The sequence below is a fragment of the Chelon labrosus genome (assembly GCF_963514085.1).
Source record: "Chelon labrosus genome assembly, chromosome: 5".
NCBI classification, from domain to species: domain Eukaryota; kingdom Metazoa; phylum Chordata; class Actinopteri; order Mugiliformes; family Mugilidae; genus Chelon; species Chelon labrosus.
The window spans coordinates 13,327,905-13,346,851 of record NC_140341.1 but is presented as its reverse complement, the minus strand read 5'-3'; the positions used below and the strand labels follow the sequence as shown (position 1 = coordinate 13,346,851).

The window sequence follows — 18,947 nt, the reverse complement described above, 5'->3', positions numbered from 1 at the left end:
CGTCGGCCATCCTGTGTGGAATGGTCTGGAGCAGTGGCATCACAGGGAGGGAAAGGAAGAAGCTGGAAAAGAACATCAGGAAGTCCAGCTCTGTCCTGGGCTGCCCCTTGGACTCGGTGGGGGAGGTGGGTGATGGGGGAGTTCTGGCTGAACTGTCCTCCATGCTGGACGATGACTCCGGCCCCCCTCCATGGTGACCTGAAGGGACTGAGGAGCAGCTACAGTGACAGACTGCTTCACCCTCGATGTGTGAAGGAAAGATACAGAAAGTCTTTCCTTCCTGCTGCTGTTAGGCTCCATGGCGAGCACTCCTAATATGTGCAATATGTCTATTATCTGTTCTATCTCTGTCATTTCTGTATGCTGTTGCAAACTGCAATTTCCCCATTGTGGGACTATTAAAGGTTTTCTTATTCTTATTCTTATTATTATTTAATAGACATTTTTCATGGCAGACACTTTGATTTGTAGATGGGTAAACACAGGTGAAGCAAATAGTTTTAACAGTGGTTTAGTTCTATTAAGAATTTCCACGACAATGCACAATACATTGATCCTGGAGTTAGCGCAACTAAATACAGCTCTGACTTTTTAATATCATTTACACTTCTGCTGTTCCTACCCTCAGAAGACTAAATCTCCCACAGTAAGCAATAGTGGGAGAAGTACTTAGATCCTTTATTTTAAAAGAAGCACTGTTACAGTAAAAGTACTTGAGTACAAAAGCATTAACATCAAAATGCACTTAAAGTATATAAAATAATTTACCATTCGTGCAGAATGCCCAATTAGTCATATGGATTATAATATATAGCAGGGCTATTGAATTAATTGGGAATAGAGGCCGGCTCATGAAACTGAGGCAAACTAAGGGGCCAGAGGGAGTCAATGTATTCTATTTTGTAAATGCAGAACAACATATGCACAAAGGGTTGCCAACTCCCTGAAAAATAAATAAGGGACACCTCATTGGCAGGGCCAGCCGACCCGGTTGACTTCACCCTTCCCTGCGTGGTGAATTTTTTTATTTTTTTTTTTGTGTGTGAAACGATTTTTGAACTATTTGACTCGAACCTGAATTAAATTAGATGCATAGTTTTTGAGTGATATGAACACGTGCAAAACAAATTATTCAACAATTTATTTTTAATACAAAATAACAAAATTAACAGAAACCTGTCCTGCTTAACTTAAAACTGTATAAATTAATATAAAACAATAGAAAGCAGAGCATTCCTCTTGTAAAAAGTGCGAGTAAAAGTTGTTGCTTTGTTGTCTTCCAGTATCTTCTTCGCAAACAACAGTACCTCGACCAATGAGATGAACGGGATTCCGGCTGTCAGCTCAGGCCTGGGAATAAGTTTACCGTAAATTTTCACATAAAGCGTCCTGTTATTCATTAATTCCATTGACATTTTACTCACTATTTTTGATTCTCACAGTAATACGGGACAAAGTGTGTCCCATTTCAGCTCAATACGGGACGCGTACTTTTGTTTCTCACTACGGAACGATTCTGTTTTTCAAGGGACGCTTGGCAACAGAGCCGTTTCTTGCCATAGGCGAACTAGGCGAATGCTTGGGGCCCCCAAGCCACCAGGGGGCCCCAAAGCTGCATGTTCATCCTCATCTGAGGAGAATTAAAATTTTCTGTCTTTATCTGTAGCTACCTCGTGTGTTTGTTACATCCCTTTATATGCTTAAAAATAAACGTAGGTCAGGATATAAATAAAATAAACTGCAATGATAAGCAGTGGCTGGTGTTTTTGTGGCAATATTGTGTCATATTCGTTGGACCGCACTGTCACAAAGTGAGTGACGTAGAATAGAATAGAATAGAATAGAATAGAATAAAACTTTATTGTCCACCGAGGTGGAAATTTGCCTTCGGCTCACCAACACAGAAGACATACAGTACTAAAATACAAAAGTTGACAAATACAGACACACAGCATTACACTGACATAATAATAAATACAGTAAGACAGTGGATGGCAGTTCAAGTCACTACATGTAGATTGGTCACTTGGTTGTGTTAAGAATGCCAATGGCATAAGGGATAAAAGACTTTTTAAAAAAACCCTTGGCCAGAGGGGCTCTATAGCGCCTCCCAGATTTCAAAAGTTCGAACTGATTAAAAAGAGATTAAAATTTTGCTTGCCATTGCCACAATCCTGTTTAGTTTGTTCTTGAACTTACTGCTTAAGTGTCCCAACCAAGCAGAGAGATGAAATGTTAGGACACTCTCTATGTGTGCAGTATATACAAGTTCCAGAATCACTGGACTGACCCCAAGACAACTCAGTCTTCTCAGAAGGGGAAGCCGCTGTGAACATTTCTTAAAAACCAAGTCTGTGTTTTCTGAAAAGTTTATCTGGCATTCCAGAACTGTGCCAAGGTATTTAAAAGTTTCCACAGTTTCAACAAGTTGACCATCAAGTGAAACCTTCACTACTGTCAGATCTGGTTTTGTGCAGATGACCAACTCCTTTGTTTTTGAAACATTGATTTCCAGCTTGCTATCTATGCACCGTGCTTCAAAAGCCTTAATGTGAGCAAAATAGGATGTCTCACCAGAAGTGTCCGTTCTCAGTAACAAGCCGGCTAAGTCCATGTCATAGCCGCCGACAGGTGTCATGGGCATGATTGACAGGTACTCATCATTTCAGTTAGCGAGAATATTAAACAAAACAAACACAGTAATGGCATCAAAAAGAAGTTATCTCAGTTTCGCGGAAAACGGAAGAAAAAGAAAACGGAGGAAGAAAAACGGTCAAAAGATAAAGGTAAGGCATTTGTTGGTGACGTGGGCTGGATAGGTGGAGGTGAAACACCGTTTAGCAAGTTTTGTTTATTTGTCCTGCTAGCCTGCTAGCTAGTCCTGGATAAATGTTAGTTAGCCAGCCCTCGATAAATGTTGTCATTACACACAGGTGTATGTGTGTCAAAGTCAGCAATATTATCAGCTCATATTCAGCCAAATGCTTCAGAACTCATTGGACGGCACTTCACAGTGCAGATGGACAATGACCCGAAGCATACTGCGAAAGCAACCAAAGAGTTTTTTAAGGCAAATAAGTGGAATGTTATGCAATGACCAAGTCAATCACCTGACCTGAATCCGATTGAGCATGCATTTCACTTGCTGAAGACAAAACTGAAGGGAAAATGCCCCAAGAACAAGCAGGAACTGAAGACAGTTGCAGTAGAGGCCTGTCAGAGCATCACCAGGGATGAAACCCAACGTCTGGTGATGTCTATGCGTTCCAGACTTCAGGCTGTAATTTACTGCAAAGGATTTGCAACCAAGTATTAAAAAGTGAAAGTTTGATTTATGATTGTTAATTTGTCCCATTACTTTTGGTCCCTTAAAAAGTGGGAGGCACATATACAAACTGTTGTAATTCCTACACTGTTCACCTGATTTGGATGTAAATACCCTCAAATTAAAGCTGAAAGTCTCCAGTTAAAGCACATCTTGTTCGTTTAATTTCAAATCCATTGTGGTGGTGTATAGAGCCAAAAAGATTGGAATTGTGTCGATGTCCCAATATTTATGGACTTGACTGTAGTTAGCTAATTTTATTTCCCTAATTTCCCCACGGGGATGAATAAAGTCTTATCTTATCTTATTCTATTTTTATACTCTTACTTTTACTGTTTCTGCTTTGGCTTGCACCAGGACCAGGCTAACTAATTTCCACCTCATATACCAACATGTGTGTAATGACAATAAAACTCCTTGAATCCATCTAAGGGTTAGGAATCTCTTCATCGTAGTTTGACAAACAAGGGGCCCCCAAACAGCATCTTGCTTAGGGCCACCACAAAGCTAGAAACGGCCCTGCACCCGTGCCTAAAACCGCTACTGACCCAACGTGATGGAAATAAATAAGTGAACTTGTAACAGTTCTGTTTCAAAGCACAATCTTACTGTGAAATTAGATTTGGTGTTTGTTAAGATGAATTACTGGTGTATAAGCATTGCAAGCATCGTAGCAAAAAGGCATTAACATTAGCCCTTCATTCATGACATGGATACTGTAATCATACAGAGAGAACATAGCATACCTTTATCTTTTACTCGTTTCTTGTTATTCATAAGTACAGTTGTACCAAGGGAAGGCAATCTACCCAGGTTAAGTTTGTTTAAGCCATGGTCTTTTTTAACCTCAACTTCACAATGGTTTTTTAACGTTATGTTTAACAGCTGGGCCAGGTGGCTTATTACTTGATTTACAAAGTGGAGCCCATTATCGCTGTTGGTGATCTCAGGTATTCCAAATCTGGGTATTACGTCTCTTAATAGGCATTTGGTTACAGTAAGACTATCATTATGAGTACATGCAAACACTTCCACCCACTTAGAGTACGGATCTATGATTGTAAGGCAGTATCTCTTTCCCTGGACCTTATGTAGTGCTATAAAATCTATGCACAGATGTTGGAAGGGGTACTCTGGTTTTGCAAAGCGGCCTGACGGTGGTCTAACCTTCCCCCTGGAGATTGTGTTTTGCACAAAAAGACTCTCTACAATCTCTACAATTTTTTTTTAATCTGTAAACCCATAGCTCGTATATTTCTGGTGTACTAGTGCACACATCCCTAATGTCGAGACATGTGTACTACCATGGCTCACTATTGCTGCCCATTTATAGAGCGATTTTGGTAAGATTGCTGTAGCTTAGCCTTACAGCTGTAGTTTAGCCTTACTCACTTTGTGCCCTTGCATTGACATGTATTGCAGAAGTGCCAGTGTGTCTGTTTTGCAATCTTTTACAATCTTGGAGGCTATCAATATGCCATCCACATAAAGTAAAACCTGACTGAAGTAATTTAATAATGTATATGGGTCTGGAACACAGACCCACACACCCTGTACCATTCTCTATCCTGTTGAGGGTGGAGCCTTTTTAACAGGAAACAGTGGCGCATTGCAGGCTGAGGCTTCTTAACTATCACTTTTGCTTTCAGTAGCGTGTCCAAGATTGGCTTCATTCCATCTTCTGCCTCAGGTTTTAACGGATATTGGCGTTGGTGAGGTCTGTAATCTGATTATGGCACTATTTGTACTGCCAATGCACCTTTCATTAACCCTACATCATGCAGACCTTTTGACTACAACGTCTCTGGTATGTCTGCTAGGTCTGGGCGATATGGCTGAAAAATGTATCACGATATAAGTGTTTCATATCAGACAATATTGATAATTATTGATTTGTTTTTTTAACCTATTCTACCCAGACTTCTCAACTGTGCTGAACTGCATCCGTTATTTCTTTATATCGCTTTGATGTTTTGTCGTATGGCACTGCAGCCGTGTACCTCTTGATCAGAGATTGCGCTAGACTTTTTCGTTGTCTGTCACTTTGCCTGACAGGGTCATAAAAATCCCGCCACAACCCATTTTTACCTGTCACTTTAATTTTTAAAAATGATAATGACATATTCAATAGCATTTAATTTTCATTCATTTTAAATTAATATTCAAGGATCAAGGATTCTTTATTGTCATTACGACACATGTTGGTACATGGGAAGGAACGAAATTGGTTACTCTGGTCCCGATTCAAGCCATAAGTAAAGAAACAAAAAAAACAAAAGTATAAATATAGAATATAGAATAAAATTAGCTTTCCAAGTATTATACAAAATAGCAGGTATAAATTTTTTTTATAAATATAGGCGGTAAAAGTATCAACATAGAATTTAACAGCAATGAATTGAGGAGGAAACAGGAAACAGGAAACAGTGGCATATTGCAGGCTGAGGCTTCATACCTCCCCTTTCAGCCAGTATCATATCTGTTGCAAGTCTATTCTGATATGTTGTCAGAGAGGAAGCAGATAGTTGACCATGTATGTGTGACCATGTGTGTCAAACATTTGTCATTTGGAGGAGAGGCCTTTCTCCTACTTCTCCTTTTTACTTGGGCGGGGTATCCAGAAGGTCTTTTCTATCACATCCAGCCATAGCAACGGCGGGATGACTATCAGGCTTATCACTGCCAAACAGGCCAGTGTAGGCTATGACCCAAAGGTCAACATTTTATTCTTCCTCTGTTTCTTCGCCTTTATCCCTTAGGTGCTTTCTGAATTCTCTAAGGTTTCTTTCTGTGGATGGCTCTCCTCTTTTACAGTGTGTTTTGTGCCAGTATCCACTCACCTTAGTCTGCTCTTCATAGAGCCAGACTCTCACACTGTACGTGGTCGACGACACTACCTTAAACGGGCCTATCCACCTTGGCTCATTCCACGTTCTGTGGAACACTTTTCTGTAGATCCATTCTCCCTCTTTTATCTCCTCTTCTGTGCATCACCAAGACAATTTCTAGCCCGTGAGTGACCTTCCTCCTCTCTGTTCTTTTTAGATTTCCCTCCCTCCAGAGCCTGCTCTCTCAATGCCTGTTCTTCCATTGCCTGTTCTCTTTTTTTTCTTTTTCCTTCTCTTTCTTTCCCTTCAATAACCTTCCCGTTTTTTCGATTTCAATTGTTAGTTTGTTTACTTTATTTTGGAGGTTCTTCGCATAATATTTCCACTGCGCGGCTGTCCGGTGGGGTGCCCCCAAGGTCACTGAACAACCCGTCAGCCATCACATCACTACACCATTTTTCAAAATCTTTTAGTTCCCTTTTGACTCTTTTTTCCAGGAGGGATCGTTTTATTCTATCTCTCCCTTCCTTTAAATGGGCTCCTAACGACCCTGGTATGATTCTGACTCACACATCCTGTGTTCTCATTCACACGATCTGGCCAGCTGAGAAATGCGGCACGCTATGTCCAAAGTACTCAGCTCCAAAGACTGATCACGTATAGATTCGGTCCTGACACCAGAACTTATTCAGACCCGTTTCCGCCCACCTGCTGCTTCATCGTGCCCTCCGGATCTCACACACAACAGTAAACACACAAAAACACTGATATACTTATTTTACTATACCCGTAACTTCTTTTGTCTTTGACTGTTACCTTAGGGGCCGTCCACACGGAAACGCAAAAACGCTGAAACGCATAAATTTTTCATCGTTTTGGCCGATCGTCCACACGTATCCTGTAAACGCATAGCCCTAAATTGCACTTTTCTGAAAACGGGTCCCAGGGTGGAGAAATTCGCAAATGCAGCTCTTGCGTTTCTATGTGGGCGGCGAAAACGGGGAAAACGATCATGTCATCGCCACACCCCCGAGCAGCCTTCCACATCCCGAGAGACGTCTCGTAACAACATCAACAACAATGGCGGACTACATGCTAGTTTTCATGCTGGAGAAGATATTGAGCCTATTAGGGTTACTAGGGCAAAATATCATGCTCCTGTGCCACCACGCTGAGCAAAAAAGGCGATTTGTAAATAGCACTCAAGATTTGTGCACATGCTCCGCCTCTTCCTCTCCGTTTTTGGTGAATTTCTGAAACTGAAACAGCGCCACCTATAGGCCTGGAATATGAAGTAGCGGTTTCGGTCGTGCTAAAAACGGACCTGTGTGGACGCAGATATTTCTTGAAACGATGCCCTCGAAAACGGAGAGGGAAAAGACCGTTTTCGTACGTGTGGACGAGGCCAACTTTAACATGCTTTAACATCCAGACACTCAGGCAATGTGGGCCTAAGTATCTAGATGAGGGACCTTTAAACCCACCTCTTCACTACAGACTTTCAGAGCTGTCTCTTTTTCACCTTCCCCAAGCGAGGGAACTATAACCCGAACTCTCTCTGGAGCTGTCTCTTTTATGCTTGGATCCTCAAGTGAGGGAACTATTGGGGGCTGATCAGACTCCTCCGGCCTTAAAACCGTGTCAGCCGCGCCTGAATTTACTTTTCTTTACTCTTTTTATCTCTAATCCGTACAAATTCTCTGCGTTTTTTAGTTCTATAAAAACAACACTACTGTTGGATCATACTCTCACAGCCATACAATGTCTAGAAAGACATGCAGAAATTGGTTTAAAAGGTTTCCTGCTTACCTATTATTTAGTTGCGGCCGCTGTCTGTAATAGACGTTCCTCCAGTGTAACTATTCCTTCCCAGGTATCCTGGACGAGCCCCCAATTTGTTGAAGGACGAATTTTTCCCTCTCCTTCAGCCCAGGTTCTTTATACCTATTGTAAAGGTTAGTTCGACTATGAATAGACCACCCGACAACTTCTCTCCAATTGACAATTCATTCAGGACGCAGAGAATAGGTACAGAGTCAGTGCTGAGACTTCAGCTTAACCACCTTAACTGGCGTATGAGTCCCAGACTATCTTTATCTCTTTGTGGCCTATGAGTCCCAGACTCTTTATCTCTTTGTGGCCTATGAGTCTCAGACTCTCTTTATCGCTTTGTGGCCTATGAGTCCCAGACTCTCTTTATCGCTTAGTGGCCTATAAGTCCCAGACTCTCTTTATCTCTTTGAGGCCTATGAGTCCCAGACTCTTTATCTCTTTGTGGCCTATGAGTCCCAGACTCTTTATCTCTTTGAGGCCTATGAGTCCCAGGTCAGTCTGTCTTCCTCTCCAGTTTACTGGAGGCTTGCAGGCACGTCAGCAGCAGCAACAGCAGCATCAAGCAGAACCTCCGGAGGAATTATATACTGAAGTGCATAGGTTTACTTGAGTGGATGGAGTTTGCTTGAGAAGAGATTTGTTTTCTACATTGCTCTCTGGGCTGGTCTCCTCTCTAACAACGCAGACTGCTTCATGTGCTCAGGAAGGTTGTTTAAACCTGGTTGAAAGTGGATCACTGGCTTTGATCGTCTTCCCAAAACGCTTAAAATGCTGCCAGTTGTATACTGTTGTCATGTAGAAATTGTGTATTTCTGTCTCAAATATTTAGGAATAGAAGGCTTTGCAGATGGACACACTTGGGTAAACTTGTCCTACCTCATATTTACTGTATACATATGTGTGTAGAACATGTCCAGATTATAACGTACGAGAAACATAAAAGCTTAAAACATTAGAATCATAAAACAAATCAAATCAGGTACAAAAAGACCTTCTTCCCCAAACTACTACTAGCAATAAAATGTAGGGATGCACTGAAATGAAAATTCTTGGCTAAAACCGAAAATGGAGATGCCGGAAACCGAAACCGAAACACCGAAAGAAATTATTATGACAACTAGACAATTCCCCTGCGGGAAATCGCGAGAGTGATGCAGTGGCCGCAGCAGTCTGCGATACCATGCTATATTGCTGCGACAGTACGATGCTACGATGCTATGATGATGCTACTATGCCAAGATGCTACTACAATGCTATGATGCTAAGATACTAAGATGCTATGATACTAAGATGCTACAAAGCTAAGATACTATGTTGCTACGATGCTAAGATGCTACAATGCAATTATACTAAGATGCTATGATGCTTTAATGATCACCTGTTCATATAGTCATAATATAATCCTGGTGAAAATATTTGCGACTTACGTTGCAAATAATTTCATGTTTGACTACAAAAAGTAATGGTCAGGTCAAGACAGGTATGAAAGTATTCGCGACTTACGTCGCGAATGTCTTTACTAAGTAGCATGTCTTTACTACCATGAGCAGCAGCTATAACAAAAAGCACAACTCAAATAGTCATTTAAGGCCTGGTTCCTTCTGACTGGATGGGTGTGAGTTTGATGTCATGCAGGGTACAACAAACCAAACAGGATGAGGAGGATGCAGTAGGCCTGGCTGAGAGAGAGAGACACTGAGAAGGGTCGTCCTTTACGCCCTTCTACAAACTGAAGGGCAGGTACAGGCGGCAGACCCCTCCCAGCTCCACCTGAAAGCCAGCATCAAATAAGGAAGAGAGTGGGAGGGATCTCACTAGGATCCCCAGACAAAGAACGAGCAAATTGTAACAATTGATCGTTAATCATAATAATTTTAACAATAAAACTCATTACTCCTACCTGAGCAATAGTTTAACAGTTTACGGCACAGTCTTACAGTTAGATAAACAATAATATTAAACTTAACACATCCAGGCTGTAACAAGGAATCAGCGATGAAGTGAAGACCTTCAAATTGTCCTGCGAGTCCAGCTCTTTGTCTCATGTTGGACGTCACTGCAGTCTGTCTGGATCAGCTGGAGGAAAACTATAGGCAGACAAATAGACATGTCAAATAATGTTATGTAACATACTTAATATAACTCTTATGAGTGTTCAACAGCTCATTATTTATTTAATTAAAAACATCATATTATATTAAATTACTCCAATTATACATATATACTGTCATTAATGTTGTTGCAAGCCATAAATGTTTCCTACTTTATGTGGTGGAATAATATATTTTTCAGTTTGACACAGTTTAAAAATATCTTCCCTTTAAATTGTAAAACTTCAACATTATTACTGTGATAAGCACCCGCTAGCAAGGCGGCGAATTAGCCGGCGGCTAACCCCACTAGCCTCCGCGTTAGCTCACGGCTAACTGCCGCGGCTAATTCGTGTTTAACTCCCGCGGGTCCGCGGTTAAATCCCGGTTAGCTAGCGGTTAGCTAGCGGTTAGCTCGAGGCTAACTCCGCGGTTGAGTCCGCGGCGTTAAGGTAGCGGCTAGCTAGCTCCGTTAGCTCCGCTAGCTTGCTAACATACATGAGCTATGCTGGAAGGCTAGTCGTCGGCTAAATCACTGGGCGGCTAGTCGTTAGCGTCTGTTAGCAGTTTAGCTATTCACTGACCTAATAAGATGAAGGAAACGGGTCAGGGATGTTGTGTCAGGAGTTTCAGCAAAGCAGCCAGATATAATTTGTGTTTAAAATAAAGGAAAAGGTCAAACATGACTGAGAAATTGTCAGTCAGTCAATGAGAAGAGCTATAGCTAAGAGGCCCAGCAGCTGTGTGAAAGCACCAAGGGAGACAGCGATGGTTTGGGGGGTTTTAATGTTTTGGCAGATCATGTTTTCCACTGAGAGCTCTTTTCCCGCCTCTCGTCCCCTCCTGCTACGTGTGTAAGCTGGTTGGGGTCTGGTTGTCATGGCTACCAGGGTCTACTGACGCTGAAGTCTCCTTCTCTCTCTCACCTCTGCCTGAGTCAGAGGGAAAGTGCAAACTAGGATTTGCCCTCCGAACAAATGCTCATAAATCAAAAACTACAAGTCCTATCGGGAAAACGAACACATCGTGAGCGTCAGCCGAGGGTTTTCTACAATTTAGTGTTGTTCCCACGCGCCTACTGCTAAAATTGTGGCCGTAGTCGTTTTAGAAAAAAAGTATGCGACGTGAAAAATCGTCGAAAAATCGCTCTCGCTTTCCACATACACACACATGGGGAAAAATTCGAAAACTGGTCGGCGCACTCCTCGCTCGGAGGAGCCTGCAGCCCAAACCGTACGTCCCACAGAAATAAAACCCACACCATCTGAAAGCCAACAAAAATCCCTACGTTTTTACGTATTTTTTATCTCTGTACCTCAAAATCTGTGGCCACCACGTGAGATTGAACCTTTTTTTTTCAGAATATCACAGAAACTCTGAAGTTAGAGTGTCGGTCAGAGTGGGCCCATAGAGCCCCATTATAAACGCTGATTTTTAATTTTTTTCCCCAAATTTCACCAAAACGTAAACTGCGACCCTGACCAAACCGTAAAAGGTATCGAAACGCCGTTTTCAGGAAGAGAAAGCTACACTTCCCGTGCCTCGTACAAACTTCCAAGCAAGTTTCTACTACAAAGCATGGCCGAGTAATCACTCGACAAAGCCAAGCTGTAAATTTTGGAATGTTGCCGCTTTTTTCGGGCTTCTCCATTCATTTCAATGGGAAATTTATCGCATTTTTTTCGCGACTACGTCGCGAAAAAATCTTGTTTGAAAGAACTGTATAGAAGCACACCGAGTCCGATCGAGACGCACGTTTTGATGTATTTTGTGTCTGTGTGCGACGAACGGTATTTGAGTTGAAAAGTTTCGAAAATCCGTAGGAAAAAGTTTAATAATAACTAGACAATTCCCCTGCGGGAAATCGCGAGAGTGATGCAGTGGCCGCAGCAGTCTGCGATACCATGCTATATTGCTGTGATAGTACGATGCTACGATGCTATGATGATGCTACTATGCCAAGATGCTACAATGCTATGATGCTAAGATACTAAGATGCTACAAAGCTAAGATACTATGTTGCTACGATGCTAAGATGCTACAATGCAATTATACTAAGATGCTATGATGCTTTAATGATCACCTGTTCATATAGTCATAATATAATCCTGGTGAAAATATTTGCGACTTACGTTGCAAATAATTTCATGTTTGACTACAAAAAGTAATGGTCAGGTCAAGACATGTATGAAAGTATTTGCGACTTACGTCGCGAATGTCTTTACTAAGTAGCATGTCTTTACTACCATGAGCAGCAGCTATAACAAAAAGCACAACTCAAATAGTCATTTAAGGCCTGGTTCCTTCTGACTGGATGGGTGTGAGTTTGATGTCATGCAGGGTACAACAAACCAAACAGGATGAGGAGGATGCAGTAGGCCTGGCTGAGAGAGAGAGACACTGAGAAGGGTCGTCCTTTATGCTTCGCCTTCTACAAACTGAAGGGCAGGTACAGGCAGCAGAGCCCTCCCAGCTCCACCTGAAAGCCAGCATCAAATAAGGAAGAGAGTGGGAGGGATCTCACTAGGATCCCCAGACAAAGAACGAGCAAATCGTAACAATTGCTCGTTAATCATAATAATTTTAACAATAAAACTCATTACTCCTACCTGAGCAATAGTTTAACAGTTTACGGCATAGTCTTACAGTTAGAAAAACAATAATATTAAACTTAACACATCCAGGCTGTAACAAGGAATCAGCGATGAAGTGAAGACCTTCAAATTGTCCTGCGAGTCCAGCTCTCTGTTGGACGTCACTGCAGTCTGTCTGGATCAGCTGGAGGAAAACTATAGGCAGACAAATAGACATGTCAAATAATGTTATGTAACATACTTAATATAACTCTTATGAGTGTTCAACAGCTCATTATTTATTTAATTAAAAACATCATATTATATTAAATTACTCCAATTATATATATACTGTCATTAATGTTGTTGCAAGCCATAAATGTTTCCTACTTTATGTGGTGGAATAATATATTTTTCAGTTTGACACAGTTTAATTTAAAAATATCTTCCCTTTAAATTGTAAAACTTCAACATTATTACTGTGATAAGCCCCCGGCTTGCAACGCGGCGAATTAGCCGGCGGCTAACCCCACTAGCCTCCGCGTTAGCTCACGGCTAACTGCCGCGGCTAATTCGTGTTTAACTCCCGCGGGTCCGCGGTTAAATCCCGGTTAGCTAGCGGTTAGCTCGAGGCTAACTCCGCGGTTGAGTCCGCGGCGTTAAGGTAGCGGCTAGCTAGCTCCGTTAGCTCCGCTAGCTTGCTAACATACATGCGCTATGCTGGAAGGCTAGTCGTCGGCTAAATCACTGGGCGGCTAGTCGTTAGCGTCTGTTAGCAGTTAAGCTATTCACTGACCTAATAAGATGAAGGAAACGGGTCAGGGATGTTGTGTCAGGAGTTTCAGCAAAGCAGCCAGATATAATTTGTGTTTAAAATAAAGGAAAAGGTCAAACATGACTGAGAAATTGTCAGTCAGTCAATGAGAAGAGCTATAGCTAAGAGGCCCAGCGGCTGTGTGAAAGCACCAAGGGAGACAGGGGTGGTTTGGGGGGTTTTAATGTTTTGGCAGATCATGTTTTCCACTGAGAGCTCTTTTCCCGCCTCTCGTCCCCTCCTGCTGCGTGTGTAAGCTGGTTGGGGTCTGGTTGTCATGGCTACCAGGGTCAACTGACGCTGAAGTCTCCTTCTCTCTCTCACCTCTGCCTGAGTCAGAGGGAAAGTCCAAACTAGGATTTGCCCTCCGAACAAATGCTCATAAATCAAAAACTACAAGTCCTATCGGGAAAACGAACACATCGTGAGCGTCAGCCGAGGGTTTTCTACAATTTAGTGTTGTTCCCACGCGCCTACTGCGAAAATTGTGGCCGTAGTCGTTTTAGAAAAAAAGTATGCGACGTGAAAAATCGTCGAAAAATCGCTCTCGCTTTCCACATACACACACATGGGGAAAAATTCGAAAACTGGTCGGCGCACTCCTCGCTCGGAGGAGCCTGCAGCCCAAACCGTACGTCTCACACAAATAAAACCCACACCATCTGAAAGCCAACAAAATTCCCTACGTTTTTACGTATGTTTTATCTCTGTACCTCAAAATCTGTGGCCACCACGTGAGATTGAACCTTTTTTTTTCAGAATATCACCGAAACTCTGAAGTTAGAGTGTCGGTCAGAGTGGGCCCATAGTGCCCCATTATAAACGCTGATTTTTAATTTTTTTCCCCAAATTTCACCAAAACGTAAACTGCGACCCTGACCAAACCGTAAAAGGTATCGAAACGCCGTTTTCAGGAAGAGAAAGATACACTTCCCGTGCCTCGTACAAACTTCCAAGCAAGTTTCTACTACAAAGCATGGCCGAGTAATCACTCGACAAAGCCAAGCTGTAAATTTTGGAATGTTGCCGCTTTTTTCGGGCTTCTCCATTCATTTCAATGGGAAATTTATCGCGTTTTTTTCGCGACTATGTCGCGAAAAAATCTTGTTTGAAAGAACTGTATAGAAGCACACCGAGTCCGATCGAGACGCACGTTTTGATGTATTTTGTGTCTGTGTGCGACGAACGGTATTTGAGTTGAAAAGTTTCGAAAAATCGGGTGTGGAAAAAGTTTAACTAGACAATTCCCCTGCGGGAAATCGCGAGAGTGATGCAGTGGCCGCAGCAGTCTGCGATACCATGCTATATTGCTGTGATAGTACAATGCTACGATGCTATGATGATGCTACTATGCCAAGATGCTACTACAATGCTATGATGCTATGATACTAAGATGCTATGTTACTAAGATGCTACAAAGCTAAGATACTATGTTGCTACGATGCTAAGATGCTACAATGCAATTATACCAAGATGCTATGATGCTTTAATGATCACCTGTTCATATAGTCATAATATAATCCTGGTGAAAATATTTGCGACTTACGTTGCAAATAATTTCATGTTTGACTACAAAAAGTAATGGTCAGGTCAAGACAGGTATGAAAGTATTCGCGACTTACGTCGCGAATGTCTTTACTAAGTAGCATGTCTTTACTACCATGAGCAGCAGCTATAACAAAAAGCACAACTCAAATAGTCATTTAAGGCCTGGTTCCTACTGACTGGATGGGTGTGAGTTTGATGTCATGCAGGGTACAACAAACCAAACAGGATGAGGAGGATGCAGTAGGCCTGGCTGAGAGAGAGAGACACTGAGAAGGGTCGTCCTTTACGCCCTTCTACAAACTGAAGGGCAGGTACAGGCAGCAGACCCCTCCCAGCTCCACCTGAAAGCCAGCATCAAATAAGGAAGAGAGTGGGAGGGATCTCACTAGGATCCCCAGACAAAGAACGAGCAAATCGTAACAATTGATCGTTAATCATAATAATTTTAACAATAAAACTCATTACTCCTACCTGAGCAATAGTTTAACAGTTTACGGCACAGTCTTACAGTTAGAAAAACAATAATATGAAACTTAACACATCCAGGCTGTAACAAGGAATCAGCGATGAAGTGAAGACCTTCAAATTGTCCTACGAGTCCAGCTCTTTGTCTCATGTTGGACGTCACTGCAGTCTGTCTGGATCAGCTGGAGGAAAACTATACGCAGACAAATAGACATGTCAAATAATGTTATGTAACATACTTAATATAACTCTTATGAGTGTTCAACAGCTCATTATTTATTTAATTAAAAACATATTATATTAAATTACTCCAATTATATATATACTGTCATTAATGTTGTTGCAAGCCATAAATGTTTCCTACTTTATGTGGTGGAATAATCTATTTTTCAGTTTGACACAGTTTAATTTAAAAATATCTTCCCTTTAAATTGTAAAACTTCAACATTATTACTGTGATAAGCACCCGCTAGCAAGGCGGCGAATTAGCCGGCGGCTAACCCCACTAGCCTCCGCGTTAGCTCACGGCTAACTGCCGCGGCTAATTCGTGTTTAACTCCCGCGGGTCCGCGGTTAAATCCCGGTTAGCTAGCGGTTAGCTAGCGGTTAGCTCGAGGCTAACTCCGCGGTTGAGTCCGCGGCGTTAAGGTAGCGGCTAGCTAGCTCCGTTAGCTCCGCTAGCTTGCTAACATACATGAGCTATGCTGGAAGGCTAGTCGTCGGCTAAATCACTGGGCGGCTAGTCGTTAGCGTCTGTTAGCAGTTAAGCTATTCACTGACCTAATAAGATGAAGGAAACGGGTCCTGGATGTTGTGTCAGGAGTTTCAGCAAAGCAGCCAGATATAATTTGTGTTTAAAATAAAGGAAAAGGTCAAACATGACTGAGAAATTGTCAGTCAGTCAATGAGAAGAGCTATAGCTAAGAGGCCCAGCAGCTGTGTGAAAGCACCAAGGGAGACAGCGATGGTTTGGGGGGTTTTAATGTTTTGGCAGATCATGTTTTCCACTGAGAGCTCTTTTCCCGCCTCTCGTCCCCAGCAGCTGCGTGTGTAAGCTGGTTGGGGTCTGGTTGTCATGGCTACCAGGGTCAACTGACGCTGAAGTCTCCTTCTCTCTCTCACCTCTGCCTGAGTCAGAGGGAAAGTGCAAACTAGGATTTGCCCTCCGAACAAATGCTCATAAATCAAAAACTACAAGTCCTATCGGGAAAACGAACACATCGTGAGCGTCAGCCGAGGGTTTTCTACAATTAAGTGTTGTTCCCACGCGCCTACTGCGAAAATTGTGGCCGTAGTCGTTTTAGAAAAAAAGTATGCGACGTGAAAAATCGTCGAAAAATCGCTCTCGCTTTCCACATACACACACATGGGGAAAAATTCGAAAACTGGTCGGCGCACTCCTCGCTCGGAGGAGCCTGCAGCCCAAACCGTACGTCCCACACAAATAAAACCCACACCATCTGAAAGCCAACAAAAATCCCTACGTTTTTACGTATTTTTTATCTCTGTACCTCAAAATCTGTGGCCACCACGTGAGATTGAACCTTTTTTTTTCAGAATATCACCGAAACTCTGAAGTTAGAGTGTCGGTCAGAGTGGGCCCATAGAGCCCCATTATAAACGCTGATTTTTAATTTTTTTCCCCAAATTTCACCAAAACGTAAACTGCGACCCTGACCAAACCGTAAAAGGCATCGAAACGCCGTTTTCAGGAAGAGAAAGCTACACTTCCCGTGCCTCGTACAAACTTCCAAGCAAGTTTCTACTACAAAGCATGGCCGAGTAATCACTCGACAAAGCCAAGCTGTAAATTTTGGAATGTTGCCGCTTTTTTCGGGCTTCTCTATTCATTTCAATGGGAAATTTATCGCATTTTTTTCGCGACTACGTCGCGAAAAAATCTTGTTTGAAAGAACTGTATAGAAGCACACCGAGTCCGATCGAGACGCACGTTTTGATGTATTTTGTGTCTGTGTGCGACGAACGGTATTTGAGTTGAAAAGTTTCGAAAATCCGTAGGAAAAAGTTTAATAATAATAAGAAGAAAAAACGTAGTGAAGAACAATAGTTTGCAGTGCTTCGCACTGCAAACTATTGACTCCCATAGCTTTGCTATGAGGGTCAATAGTTTGCATTGCGTAGCACTGCATCACTAACTAGACAATTCCCCTGCGGGAAATCGCGAGAGTGATGCAGTGGCCGCAGCAGTCTGCGATACCATGCTATATTGCTGTGATAGTACGATGCTACGATGCTACGATGATGCTACTATGCCAAGATGCTACAATGCTGAATGAATGAATTAATTTATTGATCATTGAGAGATACTCACGAGCACGAACGGGGGGACGAGCTTGAGAGCAGGGTCGGTGGGAAGGCTCCTCTCCGGCCGGGGGGGACGTCTGATGAAACATTAAGACCAAACACATACAGAACTCAGCAGTTAAGGAGAAAACAATAGATGTAACATTTCTAGAGCCATTTTCACGCAGACAGATGTCATTGTGGCACAGAAGCTTATCTACTGTGTAAATACCTCCAGGGGGGAAGGGGTGGACCTCAGCTCCTCCAGGTCGAGCCTCCTCCAGCGCTGCTTCACCGCCATGGAACGTCTGGACTTCCTAGGCATCCTGCTGACAAAAAATAGACAGAAAAAAAAACAAGACAAAATACTTTTCAAAGCTTAACAGGCTATCAAACCTATCAAACTAACCTAAACCCTAACCTTTACCTAAACTCTAACTACCTAATGTAAAATAATCTAATCTAAGACAAATTAATGTAATATGTTATACTTAAATTAAATCTGTGTAGATGAAGGTGTGGTGAATGTATGTGTGTGGGTGAGGTGGCGATACTGCTCTGCGATGGTTGAGGGCGATGAATCAACGATGATCACTCTCAGCTGTCGAAGCACAGGAACCCTTTAATCCTATCAAAGACAATGCAAAAAAATTGAAATGTCTTTCAAATGTTATAAGTAAATGTAAGCAACAAGCTAATAACAAAGCAGACACATGTTAAACATCTGTAGTTGTCATAAAGTGTGTGTTTTCCTTATACTAAGATGCTATGATGCTAAGATACTACAATGCTAAGATGCTTTAATGATGCTACAATGCTATGATGCTTTAATGATGCTACCATGCTATGATGCTTTAATGATCACCTGTTCATATAGTCATAATATAATCATGTTTGACTACAAAAAGTAATGGTCACGTCAAGACAGGTATGAAAGTATTCGCGACTTACGTCGCGAATGTCTTTACTAAGTAGCATGTCTTTACTACCATGAGCAGCAGCTATAACAAAAAGCACAACTCAAATAGTCATTTAAGGCCTGGTTCCTTCTGACTGGATGGGTGTGAGTTTGATGTCATGCAGGGTACAACAAACCAAACAGGATGAGGAGGATGCAGTAGGCCTGGCTGAGAGAGAGAGACACTGAGAAGGGTCGTCCTTTATGCT

At 42.2% G+C, this 18,947-nt stretch overlaps 1 protein-coding gene and 1 pseudogene across 3 annotated transcripts in view; both read left to right on the top strand.

Annotated features, from left to right (window-relative positions):
* Nucleotides 1-18,947, top strand: part of LOC311488796 (NXPE family member 3-like) — a 148,469-nt pseudogene that overhangs the window by 20,930 nt on the left and 108,592 nt on the right. The gene's annotated exons all lie outside the window — the stretch shown is intronic.
* LOC311487959 (NXPE family member 3-like) overlaps nt 1,661-18,947 on the top strand; it is a 32,121-nt gene continuing 14,834 nt past the window's right edge. The window contains exon 1 of one of the 2 annotated variants that reach the window (XM_084544435.1): nt 1,661-5,042. The gene's annotated coding sequence lies outside the window, so the exon portion shown is untranslated. Of the gene's footprint in view, nt 5,133-18,947 lie in introns of both variants that reach the window. The other variant, XM_084544436.1, reaches the window with a different exon arrangement.